Source organism: Lates calcarifer, linkage group LG24 (assembly GCF_001640805.2).
Source record: "Lates calcarifer isolate ASB-BC8 linkage group LG24, TLL_Latcal_v3, whole genome shotgun sequence".
In the NCBI taxonomy this organism is placed as follows: Eukaryota; Metazoa; Chordata; class Actinopteri; family Centropomidae; genus Lates; species Lates calcarifer.
This window is the reverse complement of record NC_066856.1, coordinates 11,904,243-11,923,816: the sequence shown is the minus strand read 5'-3', so window position 1 is coordinate 11,923,816 and position 19,574 is coordinate 11,904,243.

The following is a 19,574-nucleotide window of genomic DNA, read 5'->3' as shown; positions in this document are numbered from 1 at the left end:
GATGTGTGTGTGTGTAGTGTATGAGGTGATTCCTCCTCAAGGGTCTAAACTGTGCGATGCCGTCTCCTCTCCGACCTCCTCGCTCCATTGTTTAGTTGGGCGCCATGACAACGACCGGCTCTCTCCCTCTCTCTCTGTATCCTGCTGACCTTAACAGCTGTGTCACTTCCTCAGTGTGACAAAACCAGAATGAATCACACACACACATGCAGTTTGTGCTTTGTGGTGCATAGGTGTACTAAATCAGCAGACTTGTATAAAGTCCGAGGAGGAATCCTGTACTCTCTCTCTCTATATATATATATATTCCACTTTTTCATTATTTTATTATTGATTGTGTTGATTATATTTCATGATCTCACTGGTATCTGACACAGTATGCCCCTACCAATGCCGCCTCTTGCTTTTTTTAAATGCAGGGCCTGAACACTCGTGAGAAAAGAGGCTTGTTTTATGTTAAAATGCGTCCTAAAATTCAGATAATCCACAAAAGTTCCAGTGTTTTCAGTAAAAGATTTTCTCCTAGACGCTGTTTCCCCCCCTCCACCTCTTAATTTGACAATTTCAGACTGCTCATATTAACTCAAAGGCCCTCATACACTGACAGGTTTCGTGCTGTCCCCGATTAAATATAACAAGGTGGAGCTAGATCGCTCTATGGTACACGTCCAATGAGGGCCAATTAAGAAAGCCAAAGACTAGAGTCCAATAAAAGCATTGGCGTGCTTGAAGCAAACTTGTTGTTGTTGTTCGACCACATCTGAGGGCGGGTGGGGTGAATGAGAGCTTGAGAGAGGAACTCTCACCCTGCTTACTTTTTCCCCATGCTGGCCAATCACAGCGCAGGATGGCCGCAAACTGTTGTGTAGGTTACAGAAGTTGACGGAGGAAGTCTTCCTAATTCCCAAGTCAAAAATGTATCGTGATGGGAGATTTCAGATCCCTTCACCGTCCAAATGAAGCACCTTAAAGTGGCCACATCAGTGTATGTTATATCAGATTATAACGTGAAATGATGCAGAATACAGACGCTGCTGCAGAGTTGAGAGCCCACACAAAATATCAATCCTTGTGCTATTATAGGAACCCTCTTAAAGCTATGGCTAAAACCTGTTTTTTGTTTTGCTGCATTTTCAAAACAAGACAGTGGTGCAGATGGATGATGCGGGCTGATGACGTGTCTCTACTTGCAAACATATGCATCATTCAGCTACAAGTCACTGGGCCGTTACTGCATTCTCCTGCCTGAAAAACAGAATCAAACAGTCTGATCGCAGATTTTATTAGATCCATCTCACACTCAGTGACGAGGCGTATAGGGGATGAATTTTGTTTTTATCTTTTACAGTGTATTCACACTGTATGTAATGTAATGTATGTAATGACTGCAGTGGCCAATGACTTTCTCAAAATACAAATAATGTATTAAAATGGAAAGACTCAGACCCTATCCTTTAAAGTGACAAACTATTTTCTCAGCGAAAACAATAAACAACCTGAAGCTCAGTGGGAGTTTAAGGGTTCATCTACACTGACAGGAGAAATGTGCTGCTGGTCGCTGCATAAACACCCTCAGTCACGGTTCAAATCATTACAATAACCCAGACATTCAAACAACAGGTGTTTCCATACCAGCCCAGTGTCATCCCATAAAACCTTCCTTTTTGTGGCTTGTAATACTATTACAGTATCTGAATAAAGGCTCAAATGAAGCATGATGGGAGGTAGAGTCAACAGTACAGTGGCAGGAGTCCTGCTTCCTGACGTTTTCTTAGCATATACGTCTAAAAATAAACTAAAAATAAATGCAGGCGAGATGAAAAACTGCAGAACACATGTCAGAGCTGTCCAGTGAGAGATTCAAAGCAGGGACTGGAGTCATCTGTTTTTTTCCACCACTACTTCTTCTTCTAACTTTCTTTCCTCTCTTAAATTACACAAAAAAATACAGAAGGCGCTCATGGGAAAATGTCCTCATAGAGAACTGAATTATGTTGCTTCGTGACCTCTGAACTGCAACATCATGCACATGATTTATGTAAAAATCCAGAGGAGGAGAAAGTACATGAATCCTTACTTAAGTAACAACATCAATCCTACAGTCCAAACTGTACTAAATGATTATCTGCCTTAAAACTGAAAAGTAGTGTATATATTTTCTACACGTGGTCGTGAGAAACATCAACTACAGGATATTGCTTCTTTGTAGAAACCTTGCTTTATAATTTCTCATATTGTCAGTGTCCTGTGCACTGCCAAGTTTTTAAATGGCTAATATCAGATAAGAAGTAGCAGAATTTTCTCAACCCTTAATAGACAGACAGTTTGGGAAATACACTTTTTCACATTCTTGATGAGAGTTAGATGAGAAGATGGACACCACTCTCCTCTCGTGTCTGTACCAAATATAAAGCTACCGCTGCTAGCTTAGCATAAAAACTGCAAAGAGGGGTAAACAACTAGCCTGGCAAACAAACCTGATATAATGTGTTCTTTGTAGGAGCTGGTATGTGGTTCCTTTCGTTACTTAACTTATATCAAGAAAGCGAATAAGCATATTTATCGAACTGTTGAACTATTCTTGTGAAGGCACACACCAGCCCTCAGTTTATCTAAAAAATCAAAATGACCAAATTTGGAGATACAGTTTTCTCAGGACAGACTAAATCTGATATGTCAGTACTTTGAGCACATATAAAGTTAAATTCACCTTAACTGTATTGAATTTGCAGCTGAATTAGATACAGTGAATAAAGTAAATATCCCGTAAACTCAATCAATCAATATTTCTGAACTGCATACTTAAGAATGGATGATTATTTTCATGGTTCTTCAAGCACAGTAATTCATCATATTGTGAAGATATTAAGTAATCCCTCATTACCTCATGATAACTTTAAAAGTCTCACCCTTTTTGTGCCCCACTAAGTAAAGGATTGTCCTAAAAAGTGAGTATTTTTTTTTATCTGTTGGTAACTACAGCCATCAGATAAATGTAATGAAGCATGACGTTACAATGTGTACACAAAAGTAGTAGTGCCTGCACAGTATTGGAGTAAACATACGTATCCATTTCTTAGCTTGCCTCAGTTTTCCAGACACAGACATATGCTGAACTGTGCCCTGGGCCTCTACATGCAGACACACAATCAAAATTCTTCATACAACTCAGGGAGAAAAGATTTACGGCATCTTTTTCCTTTCAAATGTCTCCAAGTCAACTACACACACACACACACACACACACACACTAAAGGAAGGCGTATCTTGTGCTTGTACTATGCATTGTTGCCTCAGGAGTTTTTCATATCCGGAGATGTTATTGTTCTTTTTCATACTTACTGATGTAAAGCTTACTGTGTGTGTGTGGGATATAGGAGGGTAATAGGCTGTTATTGGTTCTCATTCCAGTGTGATTGTGCTGTTGAGACAGAGATCCAGGCTCAGGTGGGGTCGGACCTCAGGCTGAGTTACTGTGTGTGTCATGACGAGGAATGTGCTGCGCGACTGCTCTGATTAGATGTTGTTTTTCTGCTCAGAGGTAACTCATATCTACGGGATGTAGTTTTCTGCAACTGTTTTTTATTGCACAGGGCGGGGGGGGGGGGGGGGGGGGGGGGTCTTGTGCCAAGGCGGCAGCGATGGCATTTGTTTGCTGAAATTCATTTGATTTAGTTTATTTACGCCGTTTACTTGTTTGTTCCAAGTATTTTGCAACTTGACGTCTATCCAGTAAGTCAAAGTGGGTCATCATCATCACTGGTTACAGCTGAAATCTTTCCATTTCCATTTCTGTTTGAATCCCTTTTCATCCCTTAAGCCGTGAATGCTTCTCAACAAATATTCACCCTCATCTCTGAGCAATTTCCATTCAGTAGATTCAGTAAGAAGCTTTTTTCACATCTAGAGAAGATTGTGACAAAGCCTGACATTTATTTGAACCATCATTACAGAAAAAAAGGTCAGCTCTTCAGATGCAAAGAGGGAGCCATTGATTTCAAATACAAAAGGCGTCAGTGTGAACAAATGTGAAATAAAGGTGAACATTTATTCTAGATAGTTAAATAATGACCATTCAGAAGGAAGGTGGTGAGAAGCAGAGGGGCGTTTATTCATGAGCTAATATCACCACATCAACCTCATCAACTTTTTACTATATGTTGAAGCTCTGACTGACATTGAATCTCTGCTTATACTGTTAATTATGCATCATCATTATCTATGCTGTCAGGTGCATGAGCATCCAGCTGACATGACGAGACAATGTACTAGTTTGCTTTAAGATAGATTTCACTGTGTAACTGATCTTACAGTTCTTCTCTATTTCTGCTACTTCCTCTCTATGATAGCTTTAAGAGTTCGGTCTTCCTAAGAAGCAGCTTAACTGACTTTCTGACTTTTTTGTGCATGAAATCTGACCTTTTATCTGCTGCCTGTAAACCAAGGGATTACATTTTTCTCAAATGAAACAACAGAAAATAATATGCTAATAATCCTGTTTTAAAATTCTATGTTTCTCTCCATCTATACACTCATAAAACAAAGCTCTTATTTGAATCCAAACCTTTGTAAGAACAATGTGTTTGTTCCATGGGTATACAGAGGACATATCTGTGTTCCTTGGCCTGAGTGTGTACACTTAATATACACTTGAAGGCAAAACTCAGAGCAGTTGTTAGTGTAGAGATCTTGATCTTGCAATTTTTCCAGTAATTGTTTGCCCTCAGCAAAACCCTCAAACATAACTAGTATGTTGCAACATGGAAAAAATTCTCTTATTGACACAATCTGACAGCAGCACGCCAGCCTCACTCCATCTCACTCTGCCTTCTTCTCTTTCAGGTTTTATCAGTGGAGCCATGTTATGACTGGTGCAGAGCAGTAAATATTCTCTGCTCTTTGTGGCATTAAAGCCTAACTGGCCTGAAGTCTAAAAGTTGTGACTTTATATCCCTATTGGAGTGAAGTGTGAGTTTTGACTCTAAAAGCTAACTGTGTCCAGATGCGGCAGACAGTCCTAATTGGACCTGGAGCCAGTTAAATCCCAGACCCGCTCTGCTCTGCTCAGCTCATATAGCTGTTTGGCCCGGGGTTGGCCTGAACTGTCCTTACAGCACTTCACTTTTTAGTGAAGCACAATAAACATCAACATCTGAATGTACAGCCTGCTGTGTTGCTACATCTACCTACCTCTTGTTTTTGCTCTCTAGGGTGTCAGATGAAGAATGGCCCATCAGAGGAGTTGGATGGTACAAAAAGGTTGGATAGTAAATTTAAGTTATAGGCCCAGGCCTGTGTTGCTGAAAGGGTCAAAAGGTTGAACGAAAACCAAGGTCGGGGAGTGTAAGTTGTATATCAGAAGTCAGGGAGTGAACACCAGAAGACAGAGTGGCGGAGGGAGGAGAAAACAGCCGAAAACCTGACGTGGCTGAAAGTTTGACATTCCACCTTTTATCAAGCACCTGGTTTTATCATCCAAACCCTCCCTGCATATGGTTTTATTTGGATCTGTCTCTCTGTCACTCCCCCTTCCTTTCCTGGACTCCCCTTTCATACTTTTCCCTCTTTCCTCCCATCATCCATCTTGGCTTCTCCTCCCTTATTTTGACTCGCTTTCTCACCCCTCCACCTCTCACCCCTCCTCCTCACCGTCTCCCTCCTATCATCTATCTACCATCCCTCCCTCTTTCCATCTCTCCCTCTCTGACTTCCTGCTTTCCAGCCTGCCAGACGGTCATAATTAACGGGGAACACGATAGTCCCCCTGGCCCTTGGGAGCCCTCTACACTCACTGCCCTAAGAGAGAGAAAAAGTATGTGTGTGTGTGTGTGCATACACAGATCCCTGTTTCTCCCGTACTTCCAGACTTGGCCTATGGTCCGCACTCCACTCAATGCGTCTTTATGTTCAGTGTCAGCAGCGAAGCATGATCTCACCCCCTCCAAAAAACGCACCAAATGACTTACAGAGACTCCCAAACACAGGCCACAAACACAGAACGGCCCACTATCCAAGAGCAATAACACACACCCACCCACACACACACACACAAGTTGTCCACTGGCAGTAACTCTCATTATGACTAATTTGCACGAGAAAGCAGGATTAAGTAAAGAGAGTAAGGGAGAAAGAATCCATGAAATAAAACTGCCTGGTTCTTTGGTTAAACAGAAACTCAAGTGATGTTTTTCTGAGAAAAAAACAGTATTTAATCATTTATTATTCTATTGTGTCTTACTCACGCATGTGGGACAAAAATAGCCACATAAATCACCAAATAGTCAACAATATGTCAAAATAGATCAATGTTTGCTTGACATGATGGTACCTGTCCATATATGTGCATATCTGTGTGTGTTTGTGTGTCTCCTGTGCCCCCTTGCCTTGGCATGTCCTCCCTGCCTCCCTCCCTCACTGCAGTGCTGGGAGGCAGATCCCAGATCAGAGGCCAGGGAGCTGGGAGCTGATAAGGAGCTGCACTGATGCTATCTGTCAGTCACAGCCAGAGGGCGGGGCTCAGAACCAGGAGGTCAGGACTCTCACAGTCCCTCGGCTCTCCCCTCCTTCCTTATCTAAACACACAAATGGCGCTCCTCAAGATGCGTTCACAAACAAGCAGAATCTCGAGGCACAGGGGGGTGGACATAATAATATGAACACCTTACAGTGAAACACATTACAACAAGCTGTTTGGTTGCACCTGTCCTGATAGACAGCATGTAAACCTGCACTAACAATCTCAACATTTGATACTCATCTCGCCATCTTTGCTGTAGTTCTAGGGTGACAACATGTGAAGAATGACTGATTTCAGCTTTTGATCATGTTACAGAGCAGTTTGTCAACTGTTCTTAAAGGACCACGTCACTGTGCAAGTTTAAGCTTTACAAAGCATGTGCATGCTTTTTTAATCTGCTGCAGACTGATTTCAAATAACTGCACTGCATTACCTCATAAAAATAATAGTGGCACAACTCACACAACTTTCCAGAGTCTGTTAACAGATTTTACATCAGTACAGAATTCAATTCAATTCAATTTTCGAATCACAACAAAAGTCATCTCAAGGCCCTTTTCATATAGAGCAGATCTAGACCATAGACCATTTCCAGAGAGAAATAAACAGAAATCAATTCATGCTTAGAAGGTGAGAGATTCAGAAGCATGTTTTTAAATAAAGTTTAGCAGTAACCTTGAAAGTATTTGCCCCAATGTATGAACCCGAGTTAATTTACTCTTCCCCATCTACTTACTTACTTATACACATGTATATTTGTATGTGCTGCAATGCATGCATGCACATACCCAACAATCACCACCATCTCTGATGTTTGTACAACTAAAATCACGTTTTGTCAAATACTCTTTTCATCCTGGCACCTGTTTCCTCTCTGTGCATGTGTATATGTACATGTCTCAGTGTTTGTTTGCCCCTAAATGTGTGCAGGTATATGTGCTGGCGAGCGCACGAGTGTGTGTCTGTGTGGATGTGTGTCAGCCCAGCAGTGTAAATATTGTGTTGTGCTCTAGTAACAGCTCTTCCTCTGGCTCTGCAGTAGCAGCACACTCGACTGTTTATTTTCCTTCCTGACGGACGACTTCTTATCAAATAAGCAGACACTGCCTCCGAGCCCGCTGTCCAACCACGCGCTCCCCGGAGGAGCCCACTTTCCTCCAGGCTGTCGTACAGTGAGGCCTCTGCTTGGTCATGATGACTGATGGGAAAATGGACCACTCACATCCAGACTGGTGTCAGTAGCAGCATCCACTCAGAGATCCTGATAGCGAATGCAACAATCACTGCTAAAATGTCCTCATCTCCTTCAGTGTGGCGGTGTGGGTGTGCTTAACAGTGCGTGACGAGCAAATCCACGACTCACATGGGTCGACATGCTTCAAAGATGTTATTTTGGAGCAGCAGCGACGATGCTCCCTTCAGCCAGGACTTAAATCATGTCTTCGGAGATACTCACACACATACACAGAGCAGATGTGACAGATGACACAGTGTTTTCTCTCTGTCTCCATAGCAGCCCCCTCAGTTATGACAGCGAGATAAGAGCCAATGGTGGCTCCCACAATGGCGGCTTTATGAGTCAATATGGGCCTGGAGAGTCGGAGCAGACGCTTGAACCCAGATTCCCATTACATCTCTTGTAAAGCAGCTACAAATGGATTTTCATTCATTGAGATCATATGATATAATCTTGATCAGCAGATTGAGTTCACCCAGTTGTCAAGGAATTATAGATAATCAAGTGTGAACAAGGAGACCTGAAAGTGTTTAGAAAAGACTGAACATCCATGACAACTAGGTAAAGACTATCTGCTGATGAAGATCAATGATATGATCAAAAGCTCTGGAAATGCCACAGTGGTGAATGTATTTTGTTTATCTATTATTGCTCCATCACCTAAAAGGCAACTTTTGCATAATTGTATTTACATATCTTTAGCATTGTCGGCATCTTTAAAATAAATTTGAATCTTTTAGCAGATTTTAAATAAATACTCTTACTATTTAGTTACCACTTAGAAAGCACAACTCACTTAAAGTACTACTGTAGCTCACATATGCCAGCACATATACCTGCACCCACTTAGGGATGAACAAACACTGAGACATGTACACATGCACAAAGAGGAAGCAGGTGCTAAGTTGAAAACAGATAGTTTTAGTCAAACAAACAGAGACACCGGTGATTGCATGTTTTTTTATACATGTGTGGACCCACATTTGTGGTGGAAAAGTGTACTAGTATGTCCAACTCAGGTAAAGAAGGTGTTACTTTATTGATGTCTCAGTTAAGTAAAAGGATAAGTGTAAAAAACTAGGTGTAAGAAGGTGATTTTAACGACCTTAAAGTTACTTTATGGGAAAACCAAAGGTGAGAACTATGTTAAAGGGGCACTACACAGATTTCTACACATCCAGTTCAGTTAAGTCGTCACAAGGACTCAGCCTGTGAAAACAGTCGTATAACAGTCGTCCTCTGTAGCAGCTTTCTAATGTCTGAGAAAATAACCCTGGTGATGTCACAGTGATGTCATCGGGTTAGCTTGGCTCGGGCTTAGAGACCACACATTTTTAACAGGAAGCCTGTGTTATAAACTCAGTGTTGAGCCTGAAAAATGCACATTTGGCCAAAAAAAAAGGAAGATCTAATGAAAAGTATGACCAGGTTGCATTATGGGAAATGTAAAATCCAGTGTTTTGGGAGTTTAACCCGTACTAGGGACTAAACGTCAGGATGTCTTTACATCTTGACCTTCCTTTTCAAAATCTCTTTTAAAATTTATGAAAGTGCACCACTAAAGCACTGGTGTAACCCCTTTGAGCTTTCAAACAACTTTATGAAGTACTACAGAATAATAAAAAGACCCTTTGCCTGAATCTCTACTCTAAACTTTGCTGTATACTGTTTTTTTCATTTTCATGTCACTTTACTGTAACAGATGAGAACCACCCAAGTTGAATTTCTTGGAAACTTACCTGGCCAAGAAAACTAATTCACAATGTCTTTTTTCTTTCTTTCATATGCTCTCAGGTGGAATATGTCCTAACTAAAACCACATGGCCATTATGAGCCCCCCCCCATCACTCCTCCTCCCATCTGTGTGTGTGTGTGTGTCAGAGAGGAGTGAGAAACTGAGGCCGTAGTGGACCATGCATGGTTGTGATTACATGTTTATGTCCATATTTGTAAGTCTGCTGGAAGGCGTCTGTGTGTGTGTATATGTGTGTGTCTGCCGTGCCGATGACAGAGGGCGTGCGTGTGTGTATGTGTGTGTGAGAGTGAAAGTGTGTACACTGCGAGTTGTGAGAGTAAATAAACGCTGTGCAGCAGGGACTCACGTGGCATTATTATCAGAGCTCAGAGAAAAGACAAACTGTTTTTTCACTCTGGTTTGATTCATACCACCCTCTGTTGCCTCCTCCCTTTCTCTACGACCCACCGCAGTACACACACACCATCTTACCCCCACCACCCCAAATTCAACACATGGCTCCAATCAGGGGATTATTTTTAGCACTTTGGGTTTTCATAGAGGAATTCTAATCAGTTGTATTGTGATTGTTTTCAGTTTGCACACTCTCAGCCTAAGAATGTGAATGAAATTTGTAGTCCTAGCTCTGCAAACTGACCCCCGTTCAGTGACAAAGCAGCGAGTTTGGGAGCATTTGGGTCATTTTGCCTGGACTTTTTTTTTTTCTTTTTTTTTTTGCAGACGCCTGCCGCTTGATTGCAATCGTATCCCAGCAGCCTCTCGATTGGGGAATTCTTTACAACGGCCCAGATGCAACGCGAAAGCCAGCCTTCTGTGGAATCACTTACTTTGATGATCTTTGAAAAAAATTCCACAAAATAAAGTTTGGTTTGGAAACCACAGATCAAACACACACACATACACGCACACACACATAATGGCTTGTACAGTATGCAAACTCACACACTCACAATTTGTGGTACACTGAGGCATTCTTTCTCCCTCCTTCTCTCTCACACACATACATACACACTAACTTACACTCATTAATCTGGGCAGACTCAGGAAACCGCTCCAGTGAGCTGGCTGGAGGCCCTGGGAGGGTTAGGAGGGGTGGATTGGAGGGTGGTGGGGGGGATCAAAGCGAGGACGAGAGCAGCAGACTCACTGAAAAGAAACAGCAGAAGAGGGAAGAAAAGAGAAAAGAAAGTTTTGAGAGGGAAGAAAAGAGAAAGGAAAATTTCCTTTGCTCTCGAGTTCTGAGAATACAGGAAGGAGGGAGGATCTGAAACCCCTCGATTTAATGAACTGGGAGTGGAGAGTGTGTGTGACAGTGTATGTGTGTGTCCATCCATACCTTCAGGACGGGACAAGAGTGTGTGAATGTAGACAAAGTCATGAATAAGTGGAGCTGTAGAGAACATAAAGTCTGCGTCGACGTTTATGCACAAAAATGAGAAACCACAGAATGAAAACACACTCGGATACACACACACGTACTGTACACACATGCACAGGCCGAGACATACACACAAAACATGCACGCACACTCACACGCGCATGCATTTCTCCCCCAAAAAGCTCTGCAGGGAGGGTCGACAGTCCTTAAGAAAATATTCCCCAAAGCACTAATTAGAAAAATGATGGTGCTCGTTAATAGCCAGCCCACCCCTCTCTCCACACACACACACACACACACACACACACACACACATTCCCCCTCCATCTCAACTCCACCCTCACTCCTCACCCCCCAAGTCTTGCAGAAAAAGAAGAAGAAGAAGAAAAAAAAAAAAACACAAAAACAAAACAAAAAAGATTCTGGCAGAGGGAGAAGAGAGCGTTCCACTGGCAGGCCTGGGTCAGGGCCCTATTTACCTACCGCAGCACTGCTCTCTCTCCCTTACAGCACCGAGCACCTCCCCTCAGTGCCGAAACCTGACCCTCTGTCTCTCTCCGAAACACACACGAACATACGTGTATATATATACATATATATATATATATATGTATATATATACACACACACACACACAAACCAGCTAAAAAGTGGCACATGGTCTTGGTTAAAAGGTTCTGTGCTCCAAATGAAACCCAATCTCTGGTAGAGTTATTCCTCTCATTTCTAAAACTTAATTTCACAAAATGTGAAAGAGGAGGAGTTATATTTTCTCCTCCATCCCCTTCAATCACTCCTTTCTCTCCCCCTTTTCTCTCATCCTGATTAAGTTGCACAGTAAAAAAAAAAAAAAAAAGGAGGGAGAGTAAAACAGCCGAAAGATTTCTTGAGCCTTTATTATCCATCATTGGAGCCAGTTCAGGAAAACTGAGAGCAAGGGAGAGGAACAATAGCACAGACTTTCTCACAGAGCCAGTAAAGTGGTTCAAATGCATACACGCAAGCCTCAAAACACACTCTCACACAGACACACACTGTACACAAAAACACTGCAGCAAAGTTTCTTCACACAGGTCTCAATCAGGGCAGATGAGGTGGCAATTTCAGGGAATCAATTTGTTTTCTCTCCGCTCTCTTAGCTCTCTATCTGTTGCTGACATTTCCTCCCTGTACCATAGCCGAACCCAACCGCCCATTACTACACCGCACAGGCCCTTATTAAATGTATATATAGTCACGCTTCAGACCAGGAGACACTTTCTCACACAAAAGCTGAAAAGAGCGAACACGGGGTCGCACAACAAACTATGAAAGAATACAGGCACAGACGGTGAGGGAAACTGAAGCTTGACCAAGATCCAAAATGGCCTCAGCCTGTGTGGGCGGATGAATACGGTGAAATCCAACATGCCTGCGTCTTGTTTCACGGTGTCCTTCCCCCCCTTCTAACCCAACAAAATGTGTGTGTCTCTGTCACGCTCCTCTCTAGCCCTCATTAGAAACATCTCACTTAGGGTAACGGTGTTATTTCAGTGTTTGTAGCTCGTTATGGGAGTGTTTTTCCTGCGGCGTGGCCCTCGCCGTGAGTGTGTGTGTGTGTGTGGAGAGAGGGAAAGGGACGAGGGGGACGCAGAGGAGGGTGGGGTGAGGTGGGGGGTGAGGGGGGCTTCTTAAACATGGGGTGAGAGCCTAGAGCATAGAGTGTGATTCCAGATGTGTTTTTTACTGCTCTGGCAGGGATGACAGGGTTGTAAAGAACCTCTCTGGAGTAGCCTGAAGGGGGGAGAGAGAAGAAGGGGGAGTTAAATGTTTGGCAGCAGCGGCTTAAGGCCCTCAGGGATGAAGCCAGAGAGGAGTTGGGGAACAGGAGAAGGGTTAGGGGGCTGGTGGTGGATATGGTGGTGTTCAGGGGTTTGGGAGAAGTTAAGTACGGGGCAGTTTTCAGGGCCCTTGGGGACTGAAATGGAGGGCGATTAGGGGGAGGGAGGAGGGAGAAGAGAGGGGGGAGGGCAGAGACAGAATGAAATAGCTTTTCCTGGCAAAAACGTTCCACTTTATTGGCTCAGGTGTGTCGAGCAGAGAGTCTGGAACTGTGAAAAGGTGACAGGGGGATATTAGTGAATGTCATAGCAGTGAGCCCAGTATGCGTGTTTTATGTGTGTATACTTGAGGGCAGTTTGTTCATGAGTGAAGAAAATGGAGAGAGACCAAGAGAAAGAGAAACATACAGAGGCAAAGACAGAAATAAATGCAAACAACTAGAAGCCAGTTAGCTAAGCTTAGCATAAAGGCTGGAGACATGGGGAAACAGCTAGCCTGGCTGTGTCCAAGGATAAGAAAAACCACTGAACGGCACCTAAAAAACCCATTAACTGACAGGGTATATCTCATTTGTTTTATCTGTACAAATTGATGTGTTGTGATGTAGAGGGTTCAGTGTCAGACTATTTATTGGCTGGTCTTTACTGAAGTATTCAGTAACTGACCTAGTTACACAGCATTGTCCACCAATAGCTAACATTAGCTACTGTAAGCTACTGCTCATACCAGACCATGTAAGGCTGTAGCAGCAAAACTCCTAAGTGCATTGAATTGAGCAAAAATGTGTTTTGTTGATTATGAACTCAATATTTCATTTGTAAGTGGAAGGCTGTGTTAGTTTTCCTTTTCAACTTTGCATGGTGTCATAATTTAATCACATAATTTCACTTTAAAATATGACTTATCTGAGATTAAAAAGCAAAAACATTCAAGTCCAAAGTTCTGACCTAAAATCATAGAACAATAAAAAAAAAAAGATGCTGACACTCAGGCCTGGCATAGCTGCAAATATTTTTCTGAAGTGTATCTCTTGTATTGTCACCAAGTTAATTTTTGTAATCTGGCAGTGAGGCATCATCCCTAAAAAGACAGGGCATAAAACATAAGCATTCAGACAATCAGAAAACTAATGCAAATGGAAAAATGAAGGTGTAACTGATCTAATGTACCTATGTTAATCTAATAAAGTGGATTAGAACTGAATCAAACTAAACCTTTGATTTGTTTACAACCTGTCTGATCATTGCAGATTTTGTTGTTGACTCTCTGCTCCCAGATCTCAGCAGTTTTTGTGCTGAGCAGCCTACAATCTTATCATGACCGATAGACACCATGGCTACAATAAGCTGAATTAAACTGGAATTATCCACTGACACAACAATGAAAGAAAAAAAATGACATCAAAGCTCAAGTCTTGTCAAAACTGCTCTTGAGGTGTGACTGGCTTTGACAAGACTTGACTTAGACTTCTACCTGAAAGACTTAAAAACAGCTCTTGTGTATATCATGCATGAAATATGTGTGGAAAATGGAGACAAGCTGCAACTGAGAGACCAAAAAACCCGACATGAAGAGTGAAAGAAAACTATATCATGCAGGAGACATGATGTACGGGAGTGTGTGAGAGTGTGTGTGTGTGTGTGTGTGTGTGTGTGTGTGTGTGTGTAGTGCACAGTGTGATCCAGCTCTGCAGGTCCTGCAGCTTGTTAGTCATGCTTGTTAATATGCGCCTGTTTTACGGGCTCTGTTCAAAGACTGATGTGGTGTTTCATCTCAACCTTACCTTCTCCTCACAGACAGAATCAGGGGAGAGGAGGAAGACGAGGAGGAGGAAGAGGGGGAGAAGTGAGGGGACTTGGAATAGACTGAGACAAGCAAGAAGAGAGGTTGTGAGCAAACAAAAGAAAAGACTGAGGTAGTACAGTGCAAGGAAAGGCAAAGGAAAGAAAGCATGAGGTAGGATGCTGTTGTCATGGGAGGAGGAAGTCAGGACAAAACAAGGGGGCTGACAAAAAATGGACGGGGAGGGAGAAGAAAATGCCGGGTGCCTGCAAGTTTCATCAAATTACATAAAAAAACATCTAAAAATTCTTTTAATGCCAGTAAGAATGGAAAATAAGACTAGTTTCTTCACTAAAAAACTAAACAGAGAGCAGCTGCTGACCCATCAGAAACCTTGTGACAACCAGCAGGCCTGCCTCTGTGTCGGTCAGCAGAAACTCCTGCTGTGAAGCCAAACATTGTTCAGTACTCCCTCACTTTATTTTACATTTTTTTGTTTAATTGCTCTCTTGCCAAGTCAGATGAGAAGATCGATGCCTCTCTCATCCATGTATGGAAAACGGCCTGCAGCTGATTAGCTTAGCTTAAAATAAAGAGTGGAAACTGGGAAACAGCAGCTAGACTGGCTCTGGTAACAAATGAAAGAAACTGTAAAAATGACAATACAGACGACCAGTGGAGACTTCAGGAGGAGATTACTCCAAGCCCTTTTGTTACCTTTGGACAGAGTCAGGCTAGCTGTTTCCCTCCATTTCCAGTCTTTATGCTAAGCTAAGTGGCTGCTTGCTGAGGCCTTACCGATCGGTACAGATCAGAGCAGGAATAGGAATAAGCTATTTTAATATGAGGAACAGCTCCTTTAAGACTTTTGAGCCCAAATGTAAGACATAAAGTGCTTTATTTACTCAATTTAAGAGCATTTAAGGCCATTTATTTCACATTATCATATATTTTAGGACTTTTCCAGGCCTTGCAAACATCCTGAAAATGTAAATGTGAAGGAGGCCAGAGGAGAAGGAAGTGGAGGAGGAGGCGGCAGTAAAAACAGGCCACATCGCACCACATCGTAGCCGACACATACTGTGTGCGTGTGACCGCTCACTCGCCCTCTCCTCCCCTCCCTCTCTCCCTCTCTCCCTCTCAGTCCTCCACAGGCACGCCAGCACCTCCAGGTCCGGAGAGCAAGGCTTTCTGGGGGATCAGAAACAGATGTGCCTCCTGCCCCTCTTCTCTTAACTCACACAAAAACACGCAGTCTTGTACACACACACACACGCTGGCGGCAATTCAGAACCGGCACCAGGACCCAGCCGGAGCGACGGGCCAGCGTGACCCTGAGCTTCACCCGGGCCCGCAGCACCTTAGACAGGAAAGGGACGCAATTGGCTTCAGCTGTGACCCTCCGCCCCCTCTCTCCTGCCCGGCCCCCCCTTCTCATTAAGACAAACTGTTTTTAAAGGCAAAGCAGCTTTCACTACCACTAAAGCCAACACCCTGGAGCACGGAGAGAGGCGGCAGGGGGGTGAAGAGGGGGAAGATGGAGGGAAGGTAAAAGAACAAGAAACAAATAGGAGCTGGAGCAACGGGGGCACAAAGGAGGTATTTTTAAAAAAAAAGAACAAAAGATCAAGGTGAAGGAAAAAGTTAGAGAGAAAAAGGGCAGAGTGTAAGAAAATCCAGACTGAGGGGAGTGAGGAAAGTCAGGCATATCACTTGCAGCTGTTGCAGGCTCATGTTCCCAGAATCCATTGCAACTTGGCATGGTTTCTCTAATAAGAATGGGCGGTGTCATGGTTACATTCATATCAAAACATCCAAAACAACAGCTTTGAAATGGAGAAAGACACACAGAGCAAGAAAGAAAGAGATGAAGTCACTTAATAATAATGACAATTAAATCAGTGTAATTATAAACAGCAGTAAGAAGCATTTGTCTTGGAGACAGACTGCTGAGTGCACAAACACCATATTTGTTTGTTTAGCGATATATAGCACAGACATATGGAAAGAATTGGAGTTCTTTCACATCCATAAAAAAAAGACTCTCCACTTTTAAATTTGCTTGCCTCTGCTTTTGTCATCCTTTCTAATCCATCAAACCCCCAAACACCCGCTTTTCTTTTCCAATTTCTTCATAACAGCGAGACTCAGTGGAAACTGTGTGTATGTGTCTGTCAGATCGCTTGTTCCAGGTTGGGGTGTCTGCAAAACTGCTGAAAACATTTGCATATTTCATGTTTGGCGACCTGCATCTGCCAAAACCTAAACTAAAGAAAACAAACTACACAGATCTGTGTGTGAGTGTGTGTGTGTGTGTGTGTGTAAGTGAGAGTGGCAGGGCATGCTGAGGTAGATTAATACCGCTGCTCAGAGGGGGGTTCCTCCATTCAGGGCTGACTGATGTGCGTCCCAAATTGATTTATGAAAACGGCCCTTAATCAATTATGTGTGGAGAAAGAGGGAGAGAGAGAGAAAAGGAGAGAAGAAGAAAGAGAGGATCTTGGGGGGGAGGTAGAGTGGGAAATAAAGAGGACAGAGAGGATGAAGCTGAAGAGGGAAAAGTGCGTGAATGATGCCGCTCTGCTGAGGAATGTGTCTAATGGACGTCAGTTCATGCCACAGGTGTTCAACATGGTGGACGTGATGGTTTGTCAAATAAAATACAATGCTCTGTGGCTGATCCTGATGTATGCAGCCAATTCTTCAGGCAACACACTGAGCATGCTTCATCTATAACATTTATCTTCATCTGCAGCATTCATAAAACACGCAAAGGCCTTGTTAAAGAATGGTATGTTGATAAATTGGGCTTATTTGTCAAGAGGGAAAAAAGAACAGGATAAAAGTTAGGAAAATGCACACAAGCTCCATCCTAATAACTAAGTGTGGATGGACACTAGTAGAAGCAGAAAAAGGTTGTATTTGTGCAGCAGCGTAATGTGGCTTTTGTAGTAATAATGGCGCAGTTTTCAGCTGGGGGGGCAAAGCTGCAGTTGTTTAAAAAGCCCTTCCCTGCCTTGCCCATTGTGCCTGAGACAGGGGTGTGTGGGGGAAGTGGGGGGTCACGCTGAGAGCTCGTTTCTCCTGCCTGTCAGAACTCTATCTGGGATCCAGCCGGAACTAATCAACTCCAATAGGCCTCCCCGTTACCCAGGGTGCAATGGGCCACGGGCTGGGGGCTGGCCGGTGGGAAACGCAGAGGAGGAGAAGGGATAGAACCCCCCCGCCCCGACACACACACGCACCCACCACCACAACCACTACTACTATCCCTTCACACACACACAAACACTCCATACTCTACCAGCCCGTGCAGTGAACACAACACTCCCACTGTTTCACACTGAAGCAATAATAAACACTTGCAATAATATTTTCACAGCAAGCAATAGCCTGCTTCAGATCAGAACCTCGCACAGCTGTGGAGTACGCTCCTATGCACATGGGCACACAGACACACACGTACATATGCAGTTTCCTCGTCACGCACATGTCACACCATGCTGATGCTAAAACTTGAGACGTGTTAAAGGCAACACTTAAGAAATCAGCAGAATTAATTCAGTAAATTGGTTTCCACACATGACAACAAACTGCACCTGCATCAAAACAAACTCAGTTACAGTGTAAAGATCTACAGCATGTTTATAATGTCCCTGTGACTCATGTGGTAATTAAACCACTTAAGTATCACAATGACTATGATAATTCAATTTAATCTCATTCATTTTAATGCTTCTTTTTGTCTGTCATACCTATTTTGAAAGTTGGAAAAATAATGCATCCTGTACTTGCTGTACCCCAGTGTTACTATTTTTTATTTCAAGAAATATTTTATTTGTATTTCTTGATATAGATGTCATCATGTTTTGCTATCATTTCATTTTTGTTTCAATTATTAATAAGATACTATGAAAAAAGAACTAAAGGAAGTGGGCAAAATACTTCAACATGAACTCCTTTAGTCCCAACTTGAGCTTCTGTAGCACAGTAATGTTGCCCTCTAGTGGCATTACAACCACACTGCAACATTTAAGCAATAGAGAAGTTAAATAAAGATTACATGATTTTGTTGAACTTTTACAAACCTAACAAAAACAAACAAACAAACAAACAAACAAAAAAACAGATTGTGTTTAGGATAAGTTATACGTTACTTGGATGGTGCCCAGCCAAAAAACACAAGAATTCCTTCTGACTTTGTGGAAAAAACAAGATATATAAACTTTTTAATGATAAATATATATCATCCATTCTAACTCTAAAAACAAGAAAAGAAAATAAGAATTTCTAGATATAATATATAATATAATTTCAAGAGATAAACTAGTTTCTGCTCAGATGTTCCTGGTGTCTGGACTATCATCACATAACGCTTATGTCACTTCAAAGGCAACATTATGAGCCAGTGTGAGAGTGTGAGCACAAGCTTTAGTGTGTGTGTTTTTCTGAGTGACTTCAGCCTCCTTCACTGAGGTGAAGTGGGGGCAGATTTAAATGGGTAAAGAAAACTAACCCCCTCCTCTACACTCCCCCCCCCATGTCATTGTATATGTGTGTGTGAGACTTAATCATGCTCCAGTCTTGTTGCACAAATTTTTTCTCCTCATACAAAACAGAAAATAGATCCTACTAATTCCCATCAACTGAGTTCCTTCCCCTCACTATATGTTGCATGATGCATGTGTGAATATGAACGAATGAGGAGGAAAGGCGATGTGCTGAGGCTGCTGTGAGGCCCACATAAGGATGGTGGTGTTGGTGGGGGGGGGGCAGTCACATGGGAACCTTCCACAGGCCCTGCAATGAAGGGGGGAGCAGGGGGCATTGAGAGGCACTGGGGTGGGGTTAATCCTCATTCACCCTGTCCTTCACTCAGCCAGGCCGGGCATTATAAGCCCCGCCCGCCTCCCTCTGCGTCTCCATGGTGACCTCTGACCCCACGTTTATGGCTGCTGTCCCTGGACCCTTTATGCTTCCATTCTGTGATTATCTGCAATATTTACTCCTTTTGATTGCCCTGCTGGCCATTGTTGTCACCCACACAGCTCTCCTTACTGACTGGAAAACTCAAGTGCTCTCC